The sequence below is a fragment of the Engystomops pustulosus genome, chromosome 2 (genome assembly GCF_040894005.1).
Source record: "Engystomops pustulosus chromosome 2, aEngPut4.maternal, whole genome shotgun sequence".
Taxonomy (NCBI): domain Eukaryota; kingdom Metazoa; phylum Chordata; class Amphibia; order Anura; family Leptodactylidae; genus Engystomops; species Engystomops pustulosus.
In genome coordinates this window covers 113,499,400-113,513,299 of record NC_092412.1, presented here as the reverse complement: position 1 = coordinate 113,513,299, position 13,900 = coordinate 113,499,400, and positions in this window count along the sequence as shown.

The window sequence follows — 13,900 nt, the reverse complement described above, 5'->3', positions numbered from 1 at the left end:
TGACACCACCTTTCCTCCACTACCTTTCACTGACTTCTTTAAACACTTTGGGTTTGTTCCCCAGTTTGTCGATGAACATATTGGGGCACATTTACTTACCCATCCCTGGCGTGATCCCTGATCCGGAATGTCCGACGATAATGAACTCTGCCTTGATTCACTTAGATCGTGCAACCAATTTCCTGCATGTGTTGCTTCCCCAATCAGATCCGCCGGAGTTCACCTTCTACTTCCTGGTGTATGTAAGTGCATGTCTTGCGACACAATTTTAAAGTTAAATCTCGCGCTCAGTCCTAATCCGTCGGATCGCCCGACGGTCTGTCCCCCCCATTTTTGCCACATGAAAGCCCACACGATTGCGCCAAAATCCAATCGCGTGTGACAAAATCCCCTTTTAAATACCTGTCCCAACCGCGCAAAACCCGAAAACGTAGGAATATACGACGAAAGTGCGGTCCGTGGAACCTTGGTAAATAAGCCCCAATGTTTCCTATCAAATCCAAATAAATAAAACTTACTTTCATCGTTAAAATCATCTATGGACTACTTCTATGTCCACACAAGGTTACTTTTGATTCTTTCTGCTATTGAGAGGTTTGGACACTGCATAGTGGCATTTCAGCCCAAATGCTCCTAAATGTTCTTATACTGTATGCTGATACAAATCCTTAGCCTATTCAATTCTGAACTTGTAAGCAATTCTAGCTGCAGTGTGGAAAGGATTACCCATGGAAATTCTCTGTTTTATCCTGTCCTCTCTTGCATTCATATTTTGAGGGCAACCAGCCTTTTTGGGGGACTTGAATGAGTTTGTGATTTTGGAAAATTCACAAACTTGGAATGACCAGCTTCAATTGCTATGGCTGACAGGGACACCCCTCTTGCCTTCACTAGGGATCATGAAAGGATGCCAATTTGCTTTACTGATACTTCCACCTAAGAAGGGTTCCCGAATCCTCCACACGTATATATCCAACTTGATAATATCAGTTTCAACAATATAGGAATTATTTAATTGTTCCCTGTTGCTGAGGTAAAATTAAGTTGCCTTTTTACAGTAGCAGCAGATACCTGGATGGAGTTTTGAGGGAGTACCATGGCCGAAATATGAATTATGCCCCATATTTATTTGATGGGATTGACATCAGCTGTAATAAAGGACACCAGCCTTTTTCTGACCTCTGTAATGGGTTTGTGAAGGAACCCCCACAAGATCGTCAGGTTTTATGAATGGGGTCTGCTTCTTGTGCTTGTTTATGACACTATGCTGAGCCTGGCTTTAAGGACAAGGGTAGGAATTTCAGGGGAGGGACCCCTACTTCTACTTATCATGTTGGTATATTCATACTTTCATCATCAAGCGATAACCTCTGCAAGTACCTTAATGGGACTAAAAACTGTAGCAAAAATTTAAAACGTTTAAAAATTAATAGGAAACTCGAACTGATATACAAATAAACCAAAAAATGCCCAGACTATCAAAAAATAAAAATAAATTATTCCCAGTTGTGAACCTTGCAATGAAAAAACATCATAATCAGAATCACCACTTTTTTGCAATTTTGCAATTTTGAATAATAAGTGATCATAAAGGTGTAAAATATCCAAAATGCTAACAACAAAAACCTCAGTTCACGTTGCAAAAAATGCCACTTTAAGTAAGTTCTTACATCAAAGTATGAAATGTTATAGGGGAGTGAGTGCACAGTGAAGGCAACAAATACAGAGCCCTCAAGAAAATGGTGCAAATGTTTTTTTGTTAACTTCAACACATTTTTATTTTACATAGTTGCTTGTTAATGCAAAAGTAAAACATTAAATACTAATATTCCCCTTGATTTCCAGTTCCCCTTTTAAATAAAACAAGCAAATGCTTGTTAGATAACACCCATGTAGTAAACCAGCAGTAGCAGAAAACTGCAGCGTTATCTAAAGACGTCACTGCAGACTCCGGACCTTTAGACGTCAGCTGGCCGTCCGAACAGAGTTAAGTCTCTAAGGCCTCTTCCACACTAGCGTTGCGTTTCACGTCAGGGTGCAATGCGTGAAAAACTGACGTTTTTGGCTGCGTTTTTGTTCCATTTTTCCTTGGAGTAATTAGCGTTTTTGCGTTTTTCACGCGCGTGTTGTTAGCGTTTTTTTGCGTTTTCGGCGCATTTTTCACGCGCGAGTCAATGGGAGAATCGAGCATTTTTCAAAGGGACCATGGTTTGGGATTAAAATGGGTTATTTAATTAAAAAATAATGTCTTCTGATAAGTTGCAAACATCTGCGATCTATTCTTCACTGTTCCCCGTGTATATTATCTCCCGACAAGTTAGCAGATGTGAAGAACAGTGAAGAATAGAATAAAACCAGTGAACACAGTGAAAACAGTGACCACAGGATCATTTAAGAGAAAAACACAGTGCAGAACACAGTGCAGAATAGATTACAGATGTTCGGCACATCTGCTTACTTGTCGGGAGATACGCGCGGAACGGTGCGGCCAAAATAGCATGTGAAGAACAATATATATGTGTGTGAAGAACAAATTGCAGATGTTTAAATACATCTGCAATGTGTTCTTCACACATATATATTGTTCTTCACATGCTATTTTGGGCGCACCGCTCCGCGCGTATCTCCCGACAAGTAAGCTGATGTGCCGAACATCTGTAATCTATTCTGCACTGTGTTCTGCACTGTGTTTTTCTCTTAAATGATCCTGTGGTCACTGTTTTCACTGTGTTCACTGGTTTTATTCTATTCTTCACTGTTCTTCACTGTGTTTTTTTAATTAAATGATCGTTCGCGAGCAGGGGAAATACTGTTATTCTGGTCACCTAGCAACCCTTACGTTTAAAACGCATTGCACTCGCATTGCACTTGCAATGATTGCGAGTGCAATGCGTTCTTGATGCATCTCCATAGACTTGAATGGGGCGTGAAAATTGCGCGTGACTCGCAAAAATAGAGCATGCTTCGACTTTGACGCGCGTGCAAACGAACGCAAGCACGCGCGTGAAAAACAACGCTAATGGAGAAAGAGCCATTGAATACAATGGGACAGAGTGCAATGCAAGTTCTGCGCGTCAAATGCACGCGCATAACTCGCGCGTGAAAAACGCCAGTGTAGAAGGGGCTTAAGGCATTCACCTTTGCTTTTCTAGACAGGATAGCAAAGGTGCTGCCTAATTAAAAGCGGGTGTGTCTATCGAATTACCAGCTTTTATATAATTCTGTGGTCAGTTTGTTTGGTGGTTTGCAGGCAGATCTTGTTGCATTAAACACAACGGCTTAGTGTGGCAAATAACCTATTTAAGAGCAATCAGAAATGCGAGTGTGCAAGCTTTTTGGCGAGTGTGCATTGATTTTAAGTGTCCAGAGTGGGATTAAGGGATTTTAGTTTGAGGGACTTCAGCAGGTAACTACTGTATTTATGGGGTACTTTTCTGTGAATTCTTCTTTTCTTCTGTATTTCTATTGTATTCCCCATTAGTACAATGGACTTCATAAGTGGCAATGCTACACAGTGTACATCCTGTGCCATGTATGAGATTCTGGATCTAAAAGAGCAAGTTTTAAGGCTGCAGGGAAATTGACAATATGGAGCAAAGTTTGATGCTCCTAGAGCACAGACTCTCTGAGGAAGATGTGTGTGGGAATGGAAATATGGAGGAGCAGAGTGAGGGGGTAGCTAGTTGGGTACCATGTAGAAGGCGAGGTAGAGGGAAGAGTTGCAGGGAGTCTAGTCCTGATCTAGTGTACCCCAATAAGTTTGCAAGGACCTCAAAGGTAGTTTTTTCCTAAATGATACCTGTACCAGGCAGCCGTAGATTAGGGAGGTAAATAAGTGGCTCAAAAGTTGGTGTAGAAAAAAGGGTTCTGGGTTCATGGAGAACTGGTATGTCTTTGCTGTCGGCTACAGGCTCTACAGTAAGGATGGGCTGCAACTCAATGGGAAGGGTGCATCTGTTTTGGGGGAAAAAATGTCTAGAACGTTTGAGGGGTGCTTAAACTGTAGACTTAGTGTAGATAGGGAACTGGGAGGAGTCGTAGTCCATAGGGGAGGAAAGGGCGTTGGAATAAGATTGGGGAATGGGGACAAAAGGAATAGGGATAAAGAAAACCATATAAAGTGCATGTACACAAATGCCAGAAACCTCACAAACAATATGGAGGAACTGGAACTCTTAATGTTGGAGCACAAATATGATATAGTGGGTATCAGCGAGACATGGCTGGACAATCGCTACAACTGGACTGTTACTATAGATGGTTATAGTCTTGTTAGAAATGATCGTATAAATAAAAAAGGGGGAGGGGTTTGTCTATATGTGAAATCTTGCCTCAAATCTCGCGAGATGACATCAGTGATGCAAATGAAAATGTCTCTATGGGTGGAGATAAGGGGAGGGAAAAAGAATAATAAAATATTACTAGGGGTTTGTTATAAGGCTCCAAATATAATAGAGGCAGAAGAGGAAATGTTGATAAGTCAAATGGTTGCGGCTTCAAGCATGGTAAAGTACTTATTATGGGGGACAGATATTGGATGGGGACCTTATAGGAATAAAACTCAAAGACAAAAGCCCCCCGCAAAAATGGGACTTTTTTTTACAAATATTCTAAAAAAGGCCTGTGAGAAACACATACCATACGAGAAAAAGCATAAGAGGAACAAGAAAAAGCCAATGTGGCTAACTGGTCTAGTAAGGAAAGCAATAAACGAGAAAGATGAGGACCAATTTGACATGCTTTGTGCAGCGCTGCGTAATCTGTGTGCGCTATATAAATAAAGAATTATTATTATTATCATAAGGCGTTTAAGGTGCTAAAACGTGAAAGTAGTGATAAAACGTTACAGGATTATAGCCAGAAAAATAAATCCTGTAAAAAGCCGATAAAGGCTGCAAAAATAGAAACTGAAAGAAATATTGCCAGGGAGAGCAAAAATAATCCCAAATTGTTTTTCAAGTATATAAATGATAAGAAACTAAAAACAGAGAGTGTGGGCCCTGTGAGGAATAACATGATGCCCATGGTGGAAGGAGATGAGGAAAGGGCCAATCTACTGAATGTCGCCTTCTTGACTGTCTTTACCCAGGAAAATCCCCTGGTGGATGACACAATGAGGAATGATGTAAATTCTCTTTGCAATGTCAACAGTTTAACACAGGAAGAGGTACCTGGCTGCCTTACAACCATTAGTCCTGTCAGACTAATCTGATTGGCTTCTATGAGGAAGTAAGTTACAGACTTGATCTGGGGGACGGTGTATATCTGTATATTGTATATCTGGACTTTTCAAAGGCATTTGATAAAGTGCCGCATAAAAGGTTGGTACTTAAAATAAGAATGCCGGGACTAGGGGAAAATCTGTGTATTTGGGTAAGTAATTCTCAAAACGGGTTGCTGTTAGCAGTGGAGTTCCACAGAGGTCAGTATTGGGGCCACTTCTTTTTTATAGTTTTATTAATGACCTTGTAGAGGGTTTACACAGTCAAGATTCAATATTTGCAGATGATACTAGCTGTGTAATGTAATTAATACTGAGGTTGATAGTTTAGCATTATAGAGGGATATGTGGAAGCTTGAGGAATAGTCAGAGAAACCACTGATTAAGTTTAATGTAGCTAAATGTAAAGTTATGCACTTTGGCCATGGAAACAAAAAGTTGAATTATGTTCTAAACACTCAATTACTAAAATTGGAGCTAAAAAATACTTGGGGGTAATGGTGGATGGTAAACTTAATTTCAGTGACCAGAGCCAGGTCGCTGCTGCTAAAGCAAATAAAATTATGGGATGTATCAAGAGAGGAATTGATTCTCATGATAAAGACATAGTTTTGCCCTTATATAAATCCCTGGTCAGACCACACATGGAATATTGTGTACAGTTTTATAAAAGTGTATAAAAAGGACATAGTAGAACTGGAACGTGTGCATAGAAGAGCAACCAAGATTATTAGGAGAATGGGGGGACTAAAATACAATTACCGATGACAAAATGTGGGGTTATTCAGTTTAGATAAAGGAAGACTGAGGGGGGACCTCATTACAGTGTACAAATACCTGAACAGACAGTACAAGGATCTCACCAAAGATCTTTTAATACCTAGGCCTGTGACCTGGACAAGGGGGCATCCTCTAAGCCTAGAGGTGAGGCGATTCTACCATCTACATAGACAAAGGTTCTTTACTGTAAGAGCAGTAAGAATATGGAACTCTCTGCCGCAGGAGGTTGTTATGGTGGACTCTATGTACGTGTTCAAGAGAGGCCTGGATGCCTTTCTGGAGAGAAAAAATATGATGGGTTATGGGGCTAAAATATTTATTCATTCTTAAGGGTTGGACTTGAGGGACTTGCGTCTTTTTCCAGCCTTATATACTATGATACTATGACAGACTTTGGCTGCTCATTTAATAGCTCATTTATGGGCTGCAGAAGCCCCACTCTACACTAAAATGACAGAAGGCAGAAGTTGCAAGTTTCATCAAAAAATATCCCTATGCTAAAACTTACCTCCTTAATCCTCCATTTTACGCAGGACCTAGAGTGAAATGTATGATAAATAATCCCTTATCTGCAGCACCTTATTACAAATTATGTATGCGCCATAGTTTATAAATTTTAGATTACATTTTTGTATTCAAATATAACACATATACCGTAACACATTTAGTTTTGTCGATACTTTTGTACCAAGAAAACTTGCTGCAAACTTGGATTCATTATCCTTCAGTATGGTAAAACTGAGAAGCTTTGCTTAATCAATGTAAATTTGCTGTTAGATTAGCACAAATTATAAAAATGCCATTTTATTCATTTATTCAAAAGCTAAATTATATATTAAAATGATGTCTTTTGGGGAAAAATCTTTTTTAAAGTAAAATTATTATATTATCTTGGGTAAACTAATGATTGTATTTTCCAACTTGATTACAGTATGTAAATATAAAATAATAAAGTTAAAATAATATGCATTTTTAGTTTCATGTTCTTTATTTTATTTATTTTATTAATATAAGAAATTGCTACAAAAACAGGCATTGCATAAATGTTGAATAAGTAAGACAAGCTGTCAGTAGGGTCAGTTGCACATGAGTAAGTTTGTTGTAATATACTCTGGGTGTGCTAGATAAAGATCCAAGAATGGTTGTGTGATTCTAACTGTCAATGACCAATCTGCCTTCCAGGACCTTTTGATAGCATTCATGAATACAGGGGGGTCCCCTACCTAAGGACACCCGACTTACAGATGACCCCTAGTTAAAGACAGACCCCTCTGCCCACTATCACCTCTGGTAAAGCTCTCCGTATGCTTTACTATAGTTCTAGACTGCAGTAATCAGCTGTAAGGTGTTTGTAATGAAGATCTATCCTTGGTGCCATTACAGCAAAAAAAATTTAAACTCCAATTGCCACTGGGGCAAAAAAATTTTTTGTCTAAAACTACAATTATAAAATATACAGTTTCGACATACAAATTCAACTTAAGAACAAACCTATGGACCCTATCTTGTATGTGGACTCCTGGGGAATGCCTGTACAAGCTATTGAGCAGGAGAATGATAGATTAACCAAATAAACAATGCAGATTGAGTCATTTTTATACTTTTTTTTACAAATCCAGTTCTGATGCCACTATTTATGATATAGTATCCAAGTATATGAAGAACATTAATTTTCCTATACTCTCACAGAATAGCAGAAAGATTCTGGATGCTGTTATTACTCTTCAGTCAGGAAGTCTACTACAGACCCAGATGGACTCCCATTTAGTTTCTACAAATGCTATAGTAGGGTATTACTACCCAGGCTGCTGGAGGTGTTTAAAGGGGTATTCCCACAAAGACAAGATCCTTAAATATATTCAGGATAATAAAAAAGACATGCTCTAATACAATGTTATTAAGAAACAGCAGCATTACACATTTCACACAATTTCACAGATATAATTCTAACCTGTCTCTCTCAGTCCTGATGTATACAATTTAGGTTACCGCAGGATCCACCCATAAATCTTCTGACTATGGTCAGACGGGGCAGAATTGTCTCATGAACAACTTCTCTAGTCTGCACACTGCAATGTTCTCTACATCCAGCCCCTCCCATTACAAGACAAGGTCACATACAAACACTTGCAAGCAGTGCGTAAGCTATAGAAAAGATAAGGCCTTTATCCAGGGGAGGGAGGCACTCTGTGTGTGTTATATCTGAGATGTAGCAGAGTTGACAGTGTGCTTTAGCTGAGATGTAGTAAAGCTGAAGTGTGAAATTGTGTCATATCCATCTCATGGATTTCATATCTGATCTACCCTATCTCTCTTTTTCTGTATGCCAGATTCTAGTAGAATGTTCACAAGCTAAATAAAAGTGTAGATAAACCCTGGACCTAATCTAAACACATTGTCAGCACACAGCATCTCATAGCACTATAGGGTCCATAAAGTATCTGCTCAGTCCCCCCCCCCCACACTGACAATCACTGAGTGATAGGAGCTAAATGTTTAACCCCTAGGCGCACCAGGACGTTATAGTACGTCCCCGGGGCTAGATGCTTAGCGCACGGGGACGTTCTATAACGTCCTGCTTCTGGCACCGGCTCACGAACGGAGCCGGTACCAGAAGCAGCGGCTGTCAGCTGTCTAGTACAGCTGACAGCCTGCGCTAACACCCGCGATCGGAGCTGGCTCCGATCGCGGGTGTTAACCCCTTACACGCCGCGGTCAAACATGACCGCGGCGTGTAAGGGTGTTTGCGCTGTGGATCGGATCCCCCGTGCCGCTTACCGGGGAATCCGATCCACTTCTGGGCAGCTCCGAGGACTGGCATGTGCCCCGGAGCTGCCCGGTCTCCATGGCAGTCAGACCCCTTCCGGGTCTGACTGTAAACTGTCTGAGCATGCGCAAGCTTGCTCAGACAGTTTATACTGCTCTACAATAAAATAGTATTGTAGAGCAGTGTATTGAACTTAAACCAGTGATCAGAGCATCACTGGTTCAAGTTCAAGTATGTATAAGTAAAAATATGCAAAAACACTTAACACTACACATTATAATAAATAAAAAATAAATACATAAACATATAAGCCCCTAAAATGTCACTTTCCCATAAAAACACTTAATAAAGTATAAAAAACACAAAAACACAAAAAAACCCGCATATTTGGTATTGCCGCGTCCGTAACAATCTGTATAATAAAACAGAATCGTTACTGGACCCGCACGGTACACGCCATAGAAAAAAAAAACGCAAAAACATTCCGAAAAAAGATAATTTTTAATTAATACCCTATAAAAAAGTGATCTAAAAAGTAATTTAAAAAAATGTTATGCACTCCAAAATTAGCCCAATAAAAAGAACAACTCTTCTCGCAAAAAAAGAGTCCCTAACCAGATTTGTCAGCCGAAAAATAAAAAAGTTATGCATATGAAAAGATGGTGATGCTAAAATGAACAAGATTTTCTCCAAATTGGTTTTTATTCAGTACAATTGAATAAAATACAAAAAACCCCACATATTTGGTGTCCCTGCGTCCGTAACAATCTGCATAATAAAACAGAATCATTATTAGATCCGCAAAGTGAACCCCGTAAAAAACAAAACAAAAAAAAGCTCCAGAAAAAAGATCATTTTCAATTAATACCCTATAAAAATGCTCCAAAAAGGGATTTCAAAAATGTTATGCACTCTAAAATAAGACCACTAAAAAGAACAATCCTTCTCGCAAAAAATAAGCCCTTAAACAGATTTGTGAGGCGAAAAATAAAAAAGTTATGCATATGAAAGACGGTGATGCTAAAATTAACAACATTTTTGCCAAATTACTTTTTATGCAGTAAAAATGGGAAAAAAATAAAAAATCTATATAAATGAGGTCTTTTTGTAATCGTGGCAACGCAAAGAATAAAAATAATATACTATTTTTATGGTATGGTAAACAGCCAAAAAAAAAACCCCATAAAAATCTTCCTGAAAAGTGATGATTTTCATTTCCTCCACCAACAAAGAGTTAATAAAATCTCACCAATTAGCCTATAGATTCCCCCAAATTACATACCAGAAAAGTGCATCTCATGTGGCAAAAGAAATAAGCCCCTATAGGTCCACATTAAAAAAAAAGAAAAAAATTATAGCCTGTACAAAATGACATAGCAAATCTGATCTGGATGGCGCCTCCTTCCCTTCTATGCCCAGCCGTGCGCCCATACAGCAGGTTACCACCACATATAGAGTATCCGTGTACTCGGGAGAAATTGGGTAACAAACTTTGTGGAGCCTTTATTCATTTAATCCATTGTAAATGTTTAATTTTCCACCTAAAATGGGTGTATTGTGAAAAAATATTACAATTTGCAGACTGCACCTCCATTTTGTTTTAACCCCTATAAAACACGTAAAGGGTTAACAAACTTCTTAAAAGTGGTTTTTCATACGTTGAGGTGTGTAGTTTCCACAATGGGGTAATTTATGAGTCTCGCTATTATTTAGGCCTCTCAGTGTCAATTAGAAGTTGAGCAGGTCCATCTAAATACAGGTTTTGGTGATTTTACAAAAAATTTGAAAAATGGCACCCAAATTCTGAGCTTCATAACATTCTAGTAAAATATGTGGAATGTTAAAAAACCATGCCAACATAAAGCAGACATTTGGGAAATGTAAGTTATGAATTTATTTGGGTGCTATGACTATCTGCATCAAAAGTAGAGAATTTAGAACGTTGAAAATAAAGAATTTTTCCAAATTTTTGCCAAATTTTGTTTTTTTTTCATAACTAAACACAAAAGATATCATCCAAATTTTTAAACTAATTTGAAGTACAATGTGTCACGAGAAAACAATCTCAAAATCCCCTGGATATCTCATAGCGTTCCAAAACTATAACCACTTATAGTGACACAGGTCAGATTTGAAGAATGGGGCCGCTTCCTTAAAGGGGTATTCTCGTCTGGGCATTAACATTCAGTTTGTTTAATCTGCCAATTAATAAACATTTCTTCAATTAGATGTTATTAAAAAAAATTTTCCTGTGTGAAGATAATTTTCCATAAAAGTAGTGATATGGTCCCTTAGAAACGAGATAGCTTCCTCGGATACGGCCACCTCTACTGGAGGGATTGCACAAAGAAACAAAAGGTTATTGTATATAAAATGTCCGGGAGTCACTACATGTCGCACAGCCTTGCTGTGGTAATGATTGCTGAATCCTGGTAGTTCGGCAGGACCCTATAGCGCAGGTCTGGCCACCACTGCCAGAGTGTGACGTGGTCGTATCCGAGGAAGCTGTCTCGTTTCTAAGGGACAACATGACTACATTTATGAGAAATTATCTTCACACAGGAACATTTTTTTTAATAATATCCAAATGAAGAAATGTTTATATATGGCAGATTAATGAAACTGAATGTGAATGCCCAGACGAGAATACCCCTTTAAGGCCAAAAGAGGCTGAGTCCCGTAGGGGTTAAGTAAGGGGGTTAAAAATCTGATCGGATCGACGTTCCCCGTGACGTCCTCGGGGAGCAGCGATCCATTGCCATGACAGCCTCGGGTCACTCAAAGACCCGAGGCTGTAATGTTTTAGGCTATTTATTGCAATGTCCGATTTGCACATTGTAAAAGATGATGTGCGACATCAAATCACCTTGCTTTCCCTAGAACTGATATAAATATAAATAAACAGTAAAAATCATAAACATGTTATGTATCGCCGCATCACAAAATGTTCGATCTATCAAAATATAATAACGATTTTCCTGCCGTTTAACCCTTTAATGTAAAATAGCGCCCCAGGTCAAAAATACCACTTTTTTGCCATTTTGCAAAATAGAAGAAATTCACTAGAAAGTTCACTAAAAGATTGCACAGTCCTCAAAATGGTAGCATTCAAAACATCATCAAAAAAAAAATTACAGCATCCACAGTTCCATAAACCTATGTATGGAAAAGTTATTAGCACCAGAAAATGGAAAAATGAAGACATTTTTTATGTAGGAGGTTTCAATTTTTGTAAATGTATGAAAACATTATAAAACCTTTACAAATATCGTATCTCTGTGACCAAAATATAATTATTTTGAATTTAAAAGAAGTTAAAAGCCCAATGGATGTGTGGCTAACTGCCCCATTTAATTATTAAACATGAACATCAAGATTTTGGTGAAACTTCTGTTGCTTAAATTGCAAAAGGTCGATAAGGATATCATGCAACAGGATCAAAACAGCTACAACCCTGGAAGGAAAGCTTGGCGATTGTACTCAGTGGCTTTACCTGGCCATTGAATTGGGTGAAGGGCACCTCCACTCCATCCTGTCTTTAGACACAGTTAAAGCATTTGACAGGATGCAGTAAAGTTCTCTCTGGGAGGTCATGTTAAAGGGCCATGTTAAAGTTTGGTTTTTGGATCCAGGTTTATTAAATACTTTAAAAGAGAGAGTGCCTGACTCATTTTATCCACTTAGGAATAATTAAAGTATCCACATATTCACAAGTATCCGGCGTGGAATCATGAGAGCCGCCGGATTAAATGCAGACCTAGAAGTGGCCAGCACCAATCACCTGTACGCTGGCCCTTTGAATCTCAGATTAATGTCACATACGCGCCCTATGAGCAAGGACGCACACTGGGCCTAGTCCGGACGGGAGCAGTAATATGGAGAGGTAAGTCCGTGGGAGCGGGACTGGCACTGCGGAGAGGGGCATAGGTGCATGGATACATTAAACATTAAAAAAACTATTTCACCTCAGTGTCAGCCTGGGAGTACATGGATAAGAAATATACGAAGATTACCACAGTCAAGGTGCCTGGATCTATGAGTTAGAATCATAATTGATTTTGATGATAGACTTTAACATATTTTTAAGCTGTAACACTAATATTTCAGCTTTTCACACAGAAAAGAAGTCAGTGTATCTTAAAGTGTAACTGTAAAGTTATAGTGATTTTACCAAATTATATGTGATTCCCCATTAAAAACATTTGTATTTTCTGTTCTGAAAGTGATTGACAAAAATCTTTCTCACCAGAGATGAAGTGGGCGGAGATTAATGTCTGTTAGTCTATGCCCTCAAACTGAGGCCAGTTAGCTTGCCCACAGATACCATGATGCCTTGTGATCTCTCTCACAGTAATTTAGTATTAAATCAATTTAGTTTTTCTAAATAATGCACATACAGGATGTATATGGTGACTAGCCTGGCAGCTTCCATCATATGGAGGAGCACGGAACATGCAATAAGTGGTATAAATTATTGGTACATGCAGTCTATAGCCTGTGCTGTGTTAGCAATAAGGGTAAATAGCTTATCTGCACATAGCTGATACTGCTGATGACAAAGTTGGGGAAGGGCTACAGCATGAGGAGAGGAGAGAGACAGAGAAAGTTCTGTATAAGCACAGACTGGGATGAAAGGATTGATAGGGAACAGGGTAGGTCTTGTACCTCACTATTCTGTGCGGGAGACATCTGTATTCACTGTCTTTGACACATCCAGCTCTGTTACATACACAGAGAGAACTCTGTGAGCAGGGAGCAGCATCCCCTCCAGTGAAACTGACTGAGAAACAAACTATAAACAAAGTATAGATTCACAGGGCTTATCAGCAGAGGGAGAGGAAGCAGCCATTGCAGCACTGAGGTAATTTGAGCGGTATAGCAAAGAAACTACTGCATATAGGTAGCAAAGATAATAGGCAAAGTTGTTTTACAACCCAATAGCAATTGATTTGTGGAAAAAAAACCTTTACAGTTACTCTTTAAATTCTATTTTTCACCATAATGTGTAGCTTCTCAGCATTTACCAAAAAGCTTTTAAACAAATGGTAAAAGAGCTTTAAACACAGGTGTCAGCCTGGGATACCCAAAGGGCATATTGCAGCAAAGACTTACCAGTAATACCCTCGATATGT